The 13,235-nt window shown below is 37.7% G+C and overlaps 1 long non-coding RNA gene across 1 annotated transcript in view; it reads left to right on the top strand.

The window, feature by feature from the left end:
* Positions 1-748: 748 nt before the first annotated feature.
* LOC142033348 (uncharacterized) overlaps positions 749-13,235 on the top strand; it is a 171,248-nt gene continuing 158,761 nt past the window's right edge. Inside the window, exon 1 of the long non-coding RNA XR_012651146.1 lies at positions 749-822. This is a non-coding gene — a long non-coding RNA (uncharacterized LOC142033348). The remainder of the gene's footprint in view (positions 823-13,235) is intronic.

Below are 13,235 nucleotides of genomic sequence, written 5' to 3'. Positions count from 1 at the left end.
AATTAGTAAATAAAGTGCTGTTAATTCCAACCTTTAGATGAGACATTTGTGTTGCATATAGGGAAGTTTTTTTGTAGTTAAAGCATCAGACAACCCCCTATTCCTACCAGTGGATATGGCAGTTATATAGCTTAGTAAATAAACAAACCCTTTGAAAATAACTTTCCAGCCCTCACTTGTATTTTCTTTTGATGCAAGTTTAGTAACAGAATCAGAAGACACATGGCTTCATAAATGTTGCAGAGAAATGTTGAAGCTGGGAGCATGAATGACTGCCCCAGAACCCCGTGTGTCACTTGAGTGATCACAGACAGATAAAAATAAAATTCCTACCTGATTAATTAGCTGATCATCTGAGTCTGCTGTTCAGTGTGGTTTGGGAGAAACCTTTCACTATGAATAAAAAGAAGACCTGGTGAAAAGTACTAGCTTGATATCAACAGTAATGTCTACGATGGTGATTCTTCCAGCTAACTGGTAAGACTTTGATATGCTTAACAGTATGAAGCCTGGAAGAGCAACAGTGAGCTGCTGGCTTAGAAAAATGATGTTGAAACACAGACTTGGAGTCTCAAAAGGTGGTGGTTATTCTTGTAGAACCAAGGTGGACGTAGCACTGTTTTAAGTTTTGCCTAGATTTGTTCCAGCCAATGAGTTTAATTTTTTATTTTCCATTTCAGATATGGCCTTTTGTTGTTAGATTTGCAATTTCGTATGGAAGCTGTCTGAGGTTACACAGCAGGACAGTCCCGGCTCTGTAAGCAATATTCAAATACTGATTGTCCAATGAAAGGAAAATGAAAAATTCATGGCAGAGAAAGAGTGAGTACTAGTTCAAACATCTAAAAATACTTTCTCTGGGTACTGAGTAAAAAATAGAGACAATGTTACTGAACCCTGTGGCTTCCATTTAATACACAAGTCACCAAAGGAAACATAAAATGTCTGTAATAGACTTTTAATTTTAACCTCGATTTTCTCCAAGATTCAAGCTTTAGGTCATAGGTTCAGAGAATGTTGAAGTTTTCTTTGTATTTGAAAGTTCTCTTAAGACAATATAGAGATGTTTTCTTTGAAGATCTTGAACTAATCTTGCCTTGCAATTGCTGCTATTGCAGATAGGAGTAGTTGCTTTAAAAATAATCACAATTGTACTTCTTTATAGAACACAGTATTTTCTAAGCCTTTGAACCCACTTTATTCTAAAGCATAAGCTCCACAGAGCAACCCCAGGATTGAACAGACAACACTGTTTTGCACTTCTCCAGCCCTACGTTGCCTGCCTGCTCAAAACATTTCAGGAACAGCCCATGTATCTTTCAATACACAAAAAGCTTTCTTGGAAAGCTCTCTTACTCGTTGTAAAGCTTGCTTTCTTTCCTTTGCATAACAGGCATTCAGAAACTGTAAAAGAAATCTTTGCTGTAGTCATCATTTTCTCACTAGCTCCTAACACCGAATCCACTTCAATTCCTTGTTATAAGGCAAACTTGCTTGAGTCTTTTATTTTTGCAAGAAGATTTTAATCAGTTAACTATAACACCTAATTTAATAGAAGGAGAGAGCAATTCTTCCAAACAGCTTATCTGAGTTCCCAGTGTCATTTGCAGTATAAAGTGTAGCTATAAATAAATTAAAGCTCTTTTCAATGGAAAGTCAGTCCCAAGGGATGTCATCTTTGTTGCTATGAAGTATGATGTATTCTATAGTGACTTAAAAACTGTAGCAGGGAATATATAATTAGCTGGTATCAAGGATATTTACAGCAGGGTTGTTTTTCAGTCTAGCAACTTCTGGGATAACTGCACTTATTTGCATTGCACAAGAGTATAACTTGTGGATGTAAGGTTTTACATGTTATAATAGGCTTTATAATAGCTGCAAAGATTCCCATGTGTTTTGAAAATGAAGGCTCTCATTTGAAGAAAAACATTAATCTTTGAGTGATGGATAGGACTTTTCACTTTTCACTATTTGGAACTGATGGTACTTCAAATGTACATTAAATAGAGCTTACAGCCTAAGGCTAAGGTAATCCACGCTGTCCAGCTGTTCAATTCTACTCTGTGAAATATTCTTCTGTAGGTGCAGTTTTCCCACTCGTTCTTCAGTGCTAAGCATCCTGTGAGTGAATTGCACTATACTACTGCCCTCTTCCTTCTTGACTTCCATTTTCAGTAAAATCATTCAAATATTTCCCTTCCCTCATCTGAAATTCCCCCATGATTTGGAAACATCAATAACAAGTAATTCAGTTGCACTGTTAAGTAAATTGACTCAGTGGAAACAATATACCTGTTCCAGTAACGTGTTACTGTTGCTTGTATCCTATCTACTCCTTGGTTTTTGAGCTGGATTTCTTTCATGACTGTCAGATTTTGGATGGCAACATGGCCTTCTGTGTTTCTGGAGAACAGTTCCCCATGTGCACAGTGGAAACCTCATTTTTCTGACATTTCAAGGCCATAGTAGAGCACAAATACATTATCACAATCCTGTCTGCTGTCAGATCAGAATGGATATGCTACAGATCCTTTACATATAAAGGATTTGTGATTTTTACCTGAACTGTTATTAGAGTACTGCTGTCATATTACAGGTACAGTGGCCATACCAAGGCAGCTCTCTCTGATTATTTTTTCCCCCACTTTTTATTGGAATTGCACTGATTTTCCTAGACTTAGTTTTTTTTTTAATCAAGAAAGTAAACAAATTACTAATATAAAAATTACTCTTTATCTTTTGTTGTTCTACAAACAGCAATAATGAAGCACTAATGGGCATGTATTGAAGGGTGGTGGTGGTGAAATAAACATCTCTCTCCAGGAAAGATCTTGGCGTTGCATCTGAAAAGATGACAAATTTAATTTAACAATTATTCTGATGTGCTCAAGATTCCTTGACAGGTAAAACTCTATTTCTTGTTGACTGGATAGAAGCAAAATCTAGAAGATTTGCATTTCCAGAATTTTATTTTCCTTTCCTAACTCAATTCTTATGTTGGAGACATAAAATCAACACTAACCATTGCTATTGAATACTATTCTCCTTTACCCTTTTCATGGATATAATTTCTGAATTTTTCTTTAACTTTCCAGTATGGTAAACTATTTTGAACTTGTAATTTGTGGTATAAAAACAAAGAGGAAATATTTCAAAACCAAAATGGAATACTTGCAATAGGTACAAACATAATAGCTGTTGTACCCATTGGTTTAAAAAAAAAAAAAAAAAAAAAAAAAGTAAAAATCAGGCCCCTTGTATCTGATAGATAGAGCTGATGTTGAGTGACTCAAAGTACAGATGACATCTGAAATGCTGGTATTCGCTTGTGATCAAAGACTGACTTAGTCACCTTTTCTGCAGTCATAGAGGGTTTTAGCATTATGACAAGAACAGAAGCTGGATCATGTGTGGATTAATAACAAGAAAAACTGCTTATTTCAAAGTTCTTAAAGGAAACAGAGAAAACCTTTTGATCTTCTAGTGCAGACACCGATTGTAATTTACATTTTTTGTTGCATGGCAGTATTTGTAAGTTTTAATATTTTTAAGGAAAATGTTTTTCATACAAAAGCATATTCTGATTCCCATTGGCAAGGTTTGCAGTGGCTGAAGATACGGCTTTATTGAGAGGAACTGTTTCAACTGAATTTTTATGTTAAAGTATGACTGTTCTGAAATGCAAAATTTTATTAAGTACAGTGTAAGGAAAGCAGGATAGAAAATAAAAGATGTAAATTCAATGTATATAGTGAAGTTGACTGATTTATATTCAGAGTTTGGGATTTCTCATTCTCGTTCCAACTTAGCAAAAAGCATGCACGTGCTTGTACTGAATGTGTTCAGTATTGAAGTATCCTTTCTTTGGGCACACTTACAACCTACATTTTTAAAACACCTTTATAAGTCCAGGAATATGTATTTGTATACTACCTTTAAAAAAAAAATGCAAATTATGCCCATAATTAATTCTAAGGCTATATTTTACAGAAGTTAAATATATGCTTTGTGCATTCAGTACCATGTAGTTTTGTTAAAAAATGAAGTAACAAACCCCACAACTAATACAAGCCTATCTTAGAGATCAAATGTAACATTTTATTAATAACTTCCCATTTATGTTTTTGAAGTGGAAAACAAAAAAAAGTTTTTGAAGATTTTAGCAGGGAGAATAATGTAAAATACCATAGCTCGTCACAGAAGTCTGTGTGTTGTGAATGAAGTTAAGCAATGTAATTAAATCATACGCATAAATTAAAAAATAATATTCTATAAAATTATTTTATAAGCAAGGTATTCGTATCACAGTATCATTTTTTAAGTTGCCTTTGCTTAAAATATATTGGTAAATATATGTGTGAGAATATACATGCAAATAAATTAAACTTAACATGCAAAATTCTGATAGGAACCATCTTTTATCAACTAAAGGTAGAAGATAACTAATGACAAAGTCTTAATATTTGAAGTAAGAAATACTGAAAGCTTACCATGTTCAAGCATCACTGTGACTTAAAATGTTACTAGTAAAAGGCAGTTTTTAATCTAATTTGAAATGGTTCTTTGCTGGATTCCTTCACTGGTGAGAAAGTAACTCTATCTCACTGAAGCAAATGAAAAAGATCCTGATTTCAGCAAGGCCAGGTTTCTTCTCTTTATACTTACGGTGTGTAACTACTAGATTCTTTTTACATAATACAACTTCTGCAAGGAGAAGTTCTACATTTTTAAAACTCAAGCAATGATAATGTATTAAATATGTTGCCTGTGACAAAAAAATGCATTGAATGACTGAGGTTCAAGGGTGCGTACTTGGACCTCATCCTGTGATCTGTCACTTTTACATTAATCTGATTTATCTATTGCTAATCTAACCATGTCAACTAATTTTGCAGATATTTATTTACACCTTATACCCCTGCTATATGAGGACAGAGGTGTTTCATTAACATTTCCTGCTTGGTGCAGCCAGTCTAGACATCTCGAGCAGGTTCCCACAAGATGAAATCTTGTATTTTAAAACATTACAATTGTTAATTTGCATACTAACTCCTGGGTTGATGTCTTAGGTTGCTTTTCCTCTATCAGCTTTTGAACACTGTATCTTAAATTTTGAGTCTAGTGGATGCTGGTAAATTAAGTTAAAGACAAACAGCAGCAGTCGGTTGGGCCCTCCATGAGGGGAGCATTACTTTGTATGTCTGCCGTGCTGCTTGGTGAAAGTAATTTTGATTCTGCACGCTGGAAGATGATTGGGTTCTTACTAGTATTTTTATACTCTTCTGAAGGTTATCTCTGGTTAATGAAGTAAGAATCACTGGATAAATTTAGAGAAAGTATTTCCATTATCTGAAGTGTGGTCATTAAAGTTTATCTGTGTTTTTCTGAGCCTTTACAAAATTAATGTCTCCCTTCAACATGCAATACTGAAATGTTGTAATAGTTCTGGATCCTCCAGACATCAAGTCCTACTTAGAGATCATTTTGTTTAGTTATGCTCAAGACACAGCTGAATGTTTGTCTAAAAATCTCCAGTTATTACATTTTAAAGCAAATTATAACCTTATCCAAATCTTGGAATTCACTAGGACTAGATGAAGTGTTTTTTGTTTGACTGTTCCTTCTTTAGCATTATAGAAGAGAGCAAGTGGTATGTTTAAAAAAAAAAAAGGGGTGGAGATGGTGATAGTGGTGCAAAGCACCTACCAAAAACCTGCTCTGAGTCACTCTAATGACATTTCTCTGAGCTGTTCTTCACTCAGCAGTAGAAAGAAGGGATCTGTGTCATATTGACATTTTCTATTAATTAATTAAATTTAAATTTAAAAGATAGTACCACTTATATACTGGTATGATGAAATGCAGTGCACTTAGATGGAAACTTTAATGTCAATTTTTCTGAAATACAGTAATGAAAATGTAGTATATAACAAGGTGCTTTACATAACTTGCTGATATACATTTCATGTGGAAAGTGGAATTGGGTACAAGAAATGAAATAGAATAAACCAGCTGGAATTTTAAAACTGCTTTTAAAATGTTCTCGCAGATGATGAAAAGGGCAGAACTGGATTCAGTCAGTCATGGGTTAACTGGGACTAACAGCTAGGGAAGGCAGAAAACAGTAATGCTTCCATAAAAGCTAAGCTTGCTATTGAGTGTCCATATCATATTGCTAGAGATGAGATAATGAGACAGAATATGGCACTTTCCATTTAAAGAAGCCGAAGTGCTTTATAAACTTCCGTGAATTGTCTATCAATGCCATCGTGGAGGGAACAACCACTCTCATTTCACTGCAGAAGCTGGTCTGTGAGTGTTCTGCCCCTACTCAGGAATAAATAGTTACCTTGGCCTTAGAGGGCTGTAAATGAAGGGATTGACAAAGTTAAAAGTTGCACTTTCTGAGTAACCTGGAACAATGGGTTGAATTTGAGCTGCTTTCTCTTCTAACTTCTAACTGGCAAAATAATTTTTTTTTCTTTTTTTTGGGCCTTGCTTCATTTTCTGGATGCTGACGAGAAAAAAAAAAAAAAGGTGTTATTTTTTTCTCTTTCCTTCTTCTCTATTTTCTAACTCCTTTCTTCCCTCAATTTAAACAATCTTCACATGTGTGCCTATTCCTCAGCTTCCCAGCCAGCTCTTCAGGTGCAGGTATTGCAGAGCGCCTGCAGTGCTGGGTGTGATGTTGGTGATATGGTTCTGTTAATACATTTTAGCTTTCTGCAGTTTTCACTGCCAGATTGTCCTTCTCTGGCTGCAATCAACCTGAAATTTCTGCTGCGTTGGCAGTAAGCCAGTCAGCTTGTTGGTATATATTAATTACCAATGTAGATACTTCTTTCAAGGTTGGATCCTCAGAGGGCACTTAGGCCCCTGTCTTACTAAGACATTTTTTCTGAATACACTTTTGGGACATGACTAAATTCAAAGGCCAGTTGTTTCTCAACTTTCTGTTCTGCAATACTTTGTCACAAAAAGCCAGTCACCATTTATGATTTGCTTGTGCTTTTATTGTGAATCTCTCCTCCTTCCTCTCTCCTGTTCTTCTCTAACCTTTGGTAAGCCTCGTGACTAGTGAACAGGGCATGTGGAAGAAGGTCCCTCTTATTGTCAAGCATTGAGGTAGTGAAGAAGGAAATAATAATCAGGAGTTCACATGAACAGGGTAGAGGGAATGTGCAAGGAAGAGGAGGATTAACACTATCACTTTGCAGTGTTTCCACATGTAACTGGATAGGCAATCTCTAGAACCTGTATAGCTGGAGAAAGAAGCTGTACCAAGGCTATGGCTCATATGCATGGTTTCATAAATCAAGTCAAAAGATGCTTGAGATGATGGCAGTCAATTCTCACTGCTTTTAGCAACACATCTTTCTTTGTGTTGAACCTTTTATAAATAGTCCCTCCATCAATATACTGAATTCTTAACATCAAGTAATCATCTCCAGAGTAGCCACAAGGGAAAGATATGCCTAGGCTAGAAATGGAGTCTAAGCTGCAGACTAGATGCTGATATATCTTTTTTTAATTATTTTTTTTACCTTTGCAATTTCACTGATGGTATCCAAAGGCTGCACATAATGCATTTGACATAGCTGCAGCTCAAATGAAAATAACCTCAGCAGTTCAGTCCTTTAGTATTCAGTAAACCACAACTAATTAGATGCTTGGAATCTGAGGGCTTATTCAGGTGCTAATTTAGAAGCCTCCCAGATGACATTTGCAGGTATTAGTGCAGGTAAAGTGGCTGCAACTTCAGCTTGGTATTGTTGCCATTAGTTTTGCCTGAGACAGTTTGAAATAATTAGATTAAAATCCAGTAGTTAAGAAAAAAACAAATACAAACCAATGGGCAAAGTTTAAAGTTACTTATGACAGGACAGCACACAGTCAAACTTGAATGGTCTTCATCACTTACTATCTGAGCTGAAGTTTCATGTATTTTACGCTTTTATTACTAAATGGATCATGGTAACAATTCTTCCCCAAGAGGAGGTTTGTTAACTAAAGCAATAAGCTGAATTGGTTAATTGTTATTTTTGTTCCCTGATCCACTTTTTAAAAATTTTTCCTCACAAAGTTCTTCTGAACCCTCTATTAGAGCTATTTACACCTTATAATTTATATCTTGCTATTGAGGTAAGTAATTTATAAGTATAGGCTTCCAGTATTTGGCGATACTCAGATTTATGTATCACTTGAGTGGAGTATTGATTCTTCTATCTCTTTATTTTTATAGCCTAGTTTTTTAGGACATAAAAATGGGTGCAACACAATTTTCTGTAGTTAAGTGCAGACTAAATAGAATTTCTTAGTGGGGAAACCGTTCTTGGATTTTAAGGGGTAGGTGAATAGAAATACACCTTTTACATATTGAATTGCTAGCAAATTGAATCAAGATAGATGAAAATTTAAGAGATTATTATTTTCCAATATATACCCATATGTAAATTCATAGTGATGCCTTTGAATATTTGTACAATAATATAAATTATATAAAATTTATTAGAGTTGAATAAGTTTTGATAATTTTCAAGATTTACATCCATATTCTAGTATTCTCAAAAATAGCATCTCTTAAGTTGGTTAATTTTTCTCAAAAAGTGAAAATACGTCAGTATTCCCAAGCTAGGGCTTCTGCTACCTCTATGAAGAATATTAGTTGGGGGAAAACAAGATTAATTTTGGCATAATTAAAAATAAAAAGGAATTTAAGAATGAGTGAAGTTAAGGAAGAAAAAAGTCATGTTGTCTTTTCTTTGCAAAACAAAGCAGAAAGCATTGTAATGCCTGCATGTTTGTCAAATAATTCATCTAAATTTGGCTCTTGCTGTGGAGCTGACACCTGCAGCACTGGGAAAGTAGGTAGTAGATGGGCTTATTTGATATAAATTTAGAGAAATGCTATATGGTAGCACAGTATATCAAACAAAATAGATAGGACTGAAGGCAAAGTGTGGCCCTTTTCAAAATACCTAAGAATAAGCTGGTCATATCCTCAAAGATAGTTTCAAACCAACCCCCTTTCCTATCTTACATTTCTTTCTGTTGTGTATCAGCCTTTTTGGTGGTTTTTTTTTTTTTTTTTTTTTTTTTCCTACTTGCCATGCCTTGATTTAACTTATGTGGAAACCTAGTGGCAACACTTGTAATGACAACATGTTTTTAAGTCAAACTCGTTAATCATATCTCTTCAAGAGATGTCACTTCATTAAGAGGTTGATTTTGTTTCTATCTAGGTGAATGTAGTGGGCTCAGAGGAGGTCCCTGTCAAATGCAGGTCATTGTTTCCAAGAGCAAACTGTAATAGTAGGTAACGTCCAAAGCTGTGATTCAAATGCTCTTTCACTCTTGTTTTCCTTCACAGGCTCTCTGCTCTTCCTCTGATTGAGCTGGGGATCTTGACTGGTTATTCTGTACCAGTTTGTCATTGATCTGTGTTGGTTCTGCACAGGGACTGAGAGTGAAATATTCAGCAGAGCTCTGCAGTTCAGTGGAAAGGGGAGTTTTCCCCTAGAAACAGAATTAGAGAAAGAAATCACAGCCAGGAGTACTGAGAAAACTCAATGTTCATGGAAATTCTACAAAGTAAGGAAAATTAGTGTTTAGCAACACAATAATAGCCACTGGGCTGTTATATAAAATAAAGGTATCATCAACAGAACTGTTATTAAAAGTAATGGAGTTAAATTGAGCAGGATCTTGGAGAATGCACCTCTCTACCATGTTACGTTCTGCTTTGGGGGGTTCAGCATCTTTTCTGGTATCTGACTGGGTAGAGAAAACCGGAGTCTAACATTCCTGGTATTTCCAATCCTCTTTTACAGAAAGGAGATAAGAATCATTGCTCTCAAGTCTTAAGTCAGCCATCCCTGACAGAGGTCTGTTTTCCTCCCATTTTAGCTATTTGTGTCACCAGCCAGTTCAGCTTTGTACCCTGAAAGACAGTAGCACTGAAGCGGGACTGTCTGTCAGGCCTGTCAAAATACTTGCATATGTCTTTAGAGAATGTCTCCAAACTTGTGAACTTAAAAAATGAGAAGATAGTAAGGGTGGGGACAAAACAGTTACCAACAGTTTATAGGAACAAGCATAATAATAGGGACTGTCTGCCTTTTGTAAAGAGATCATACTACCTGTGTACAAATCTAGCTGAATTCAGTGGGAATATGTGAAAACAAACCTCAAGGACGGGGCAAGAGGCTTTTTGTACTTGCATATATGTACAGGGGTGCTCAGCAAAGAAATGGTTTGGTCTCCATTCACGTAACGTGCATGTTACTTACAGGAGTGTGTGCACGGAGGTATTGCAGACTGTCTGCCTGGTGCTGGTTTTGGGTCTGAGCTTGGTTCCCTGGAGGATCCTCTCCAGTGTCCTTTGCTTCAGTTGCATAGGCTGTATTAACACTGACACTTTTGAATGTTACTTAGGTATCCTCCAAGAATAGATTGAGAAGGGAAGAACTATAGTGTAGTCAAAGAAAGAACGTGTCATATTAAAGATGAATTGAGTACCACTTATGACCAATACTACTTCACTTGAGCTTTTATTAGGTTTTGTTTAAATAAATTTTTATTGATCCATGAATTATTGTTATCACTAGCCTTTATATAACTGATTGGCTTTATAAACATTTCAGGTTTAAGGTGGGTTATATATGATCAAAGTTTGGATCAGCATGAGAAATCTCAGTGTATATGTAATTCTTTGTTTTATTTTCCATAGTATTACAATTTAGTTCTTCTGGATGCCTGTGTCACTCTTTGTAATACTTCCAACTACAGCTTGACCCAGTAAGTTTTTTGTGACATACAACAAAGTGAACAGAATTTTAGAAAGCAAGAAAGGAGGCCTTTAACAATTTATTATTAAGGTATTATTTTATCTGGCCTTGATTTTTGGAAACAGATACTTAAGGACGTAGCTTTCTATTCTGTTAAGTGATTCCTATTTTTTCATAACAATGCTTTAATTTGGAATTCTTTTTGAGGGCTCTCTCTTGCTGTGTATTCTTCTTGGTCTACCTAAACAGCCTTACCTTGAGACAGTTATTGGCAGCAGTACAAATTATCTGGCTTCTGTAATGATCCATTAGAAGAAGAGTATGATAAACCATTGCAAATTAGCAATAGAAAATGCTAAAGCTATATATCACTGGCAACAATTTAGGAATAATATCTCTGCCTGAAGCAAATTCTGGTGATTCACTGGTAATTTGCTAGAAGCCTTTTAACTTGGTTCTCATTTGTAAAGTTAATGGTAGGTTATTTTGCATTGTGATTGAAAGACCTGAAATCTTAGTTATTATTTAAGACTATTGATTTCTCCAAATGGAAATTTACCCATATATTAAAGATCTTCCTGTCATAAATGGTAAAGGCAATAGCAAGAATATTGTTTCCACATATTTTGAAATACTTCTCTGGTGTAGACACTATCTTTGCTTGGGCATGAGGTTCACCTGCTGGTTGGCACATAAAGCAAGTTATTAGTTTAGGCAGCTGCTTTTATGACAAATGTAAAAGCCAGCATTTTTTGCAGTGAAGAATAAGGGATCTCATTCTGATTCAAAGGGCTTATGGAATTTCTACAACTGGGGCTAACAAAGAAGGTGGTTATCTAGAATGGCAGGTTGCTTGGGGCACCAAAATGTGTAGTCCAATGTTTTGCCTATGCCCCAACTCTGGGGATCCAGCTCTAACTTCTGTGCTGCTGTCGAAGGGGACCTTGAGGGTAGGAGGGAGATGGCTATAGCTGGGAGGGGCTTCCCTGTGCAGCCACTGCCTCCCTCATTCTTTGCTGGGCACCGCAGAACCCAGAGCTCTAGGGTGGCTTTGTGGTTAATACCAGGATGGGGTTGTGTCCTTCATTCCCATAGTTTGGCCAGAGCAATGCAGTCCTGCCCCATGCTTTAGTCCATACTGATCGAGACCCTTGAGCTGAGTATGTGCTGATCTCGTGCTCTGTATCTTTGTGGAGGATGCAGAGGGATGCTGGCATCGGTATAACCAAGCAACCCTTAGCACTGGGAGAGCAGGCAGTCAGAGGCTTTTCCCCAACTCTGATGGGTATAATGTAATTTAAAATTAAAATACAGTACTGCACATGAGGGGAACAAAATGGATCCTCACACAACTCTTCAAACTCTATCAGAGGGACAATGGGATATGGATTTTGACATAATTATTTTTTAGAAAGTCAACATGGTGGGTTGACCCTGGCTGGATGTCAGGTGCCCACCAAAGCTGCTCTATCACTCACCCCCTCAGCTGGACAGGGGAGAAAAAATATAACGAAAGGCTCCTGGATTTAGATAAGGACAGGGAGAGATCACTCAACCAATTACCGTCACGGGCAAAACAGACTTGACTTGGGGAAAATTAATTTAATTTATTACTAATCCAACCTGAGTAGGATAAGAATGAGAAAAAAACCCAAATCTTAAAACATCTTCCCCTTACCCCTTCCTTCTTCCCAGGCACAGGTTCACTCCTGGATTCTCTACCTCCTCCCCCCAGCAGTGCAGGGGGACAGGGAATGGGGGTTGGGGTCAGTTCATCACACGTTGTCTTTGCTGCTCCTTCCTCCTCAGGGGCAGGACTCTTCACACTCTTCCTCTGCTCTAGCGTGGAGTCCCTTCCATGGGGTGCAGTCCTTCAGGAGCACACTAGTCTGGTGCAGGTCCCCCGTGGGGTCACAAGTCCTGCCAGAAAACCTGCTCCAGCGTGGGCTCCTCTCTCCACAGATCCGCAGGTCCTGCCAGGAGCCTGCTCCAGCGCCGGCTTCCCACGGGGTCACAGCCTCCTTAGGGCATCCCCCTGCTCTAGCGTGGGGTCCTCCCCGGGCTGCAGGTGGAGATCTGCTCCACCGTGGACCTCCCTGGGCTGCAGGGGGACAGCCTGCCTCACCAGGGTCTTCACCATGGGCTGCAGGGGAATCTCTGCTCCGGCCCCTGGAGCATCTCCTCCCCCTCCTTCTGCACTGACCTGGGGGTCTGCAGGGCTGTTTCTCTCACATGTTCTCACTCCTCTCTCAGGCTGCAGTTTCTGTGTGCCCTGTAACATTTTTTTTTCCCTTCTTAAATCTGTTATCCCAGTGGTGCGTGCTACCACCGTCGCTGATGGGCTCGGCCTTGGCCAGCGGTGGGTCTGTTTTGGAGCCGGCTGGCATTCGGCTTTATCAGACATGGGGGAAGCTTCCAGCAGCTTCTGACAGAAGCCGCCCCTGT

The sequence above is a fragment of the Buteo buteo genome, chromosome 7 (genome assembly GCF_964188355.1).
Source record: "Buteo buteo chromosome 7, bButBut1.hap1.1, whole genome shotgun sequence".
NCBI classification, from domain to species: domain Eukaryota; kingdom Metazoa; phylum Chordata; class Aves; order Accipitriformes; family Accipitridae; genus Buteo; species Buteo buteo.
Note: the sequence above shows the minus strand (reverse complement) of the source record. Positions and strands in the feature narration are given on the sequence as shown.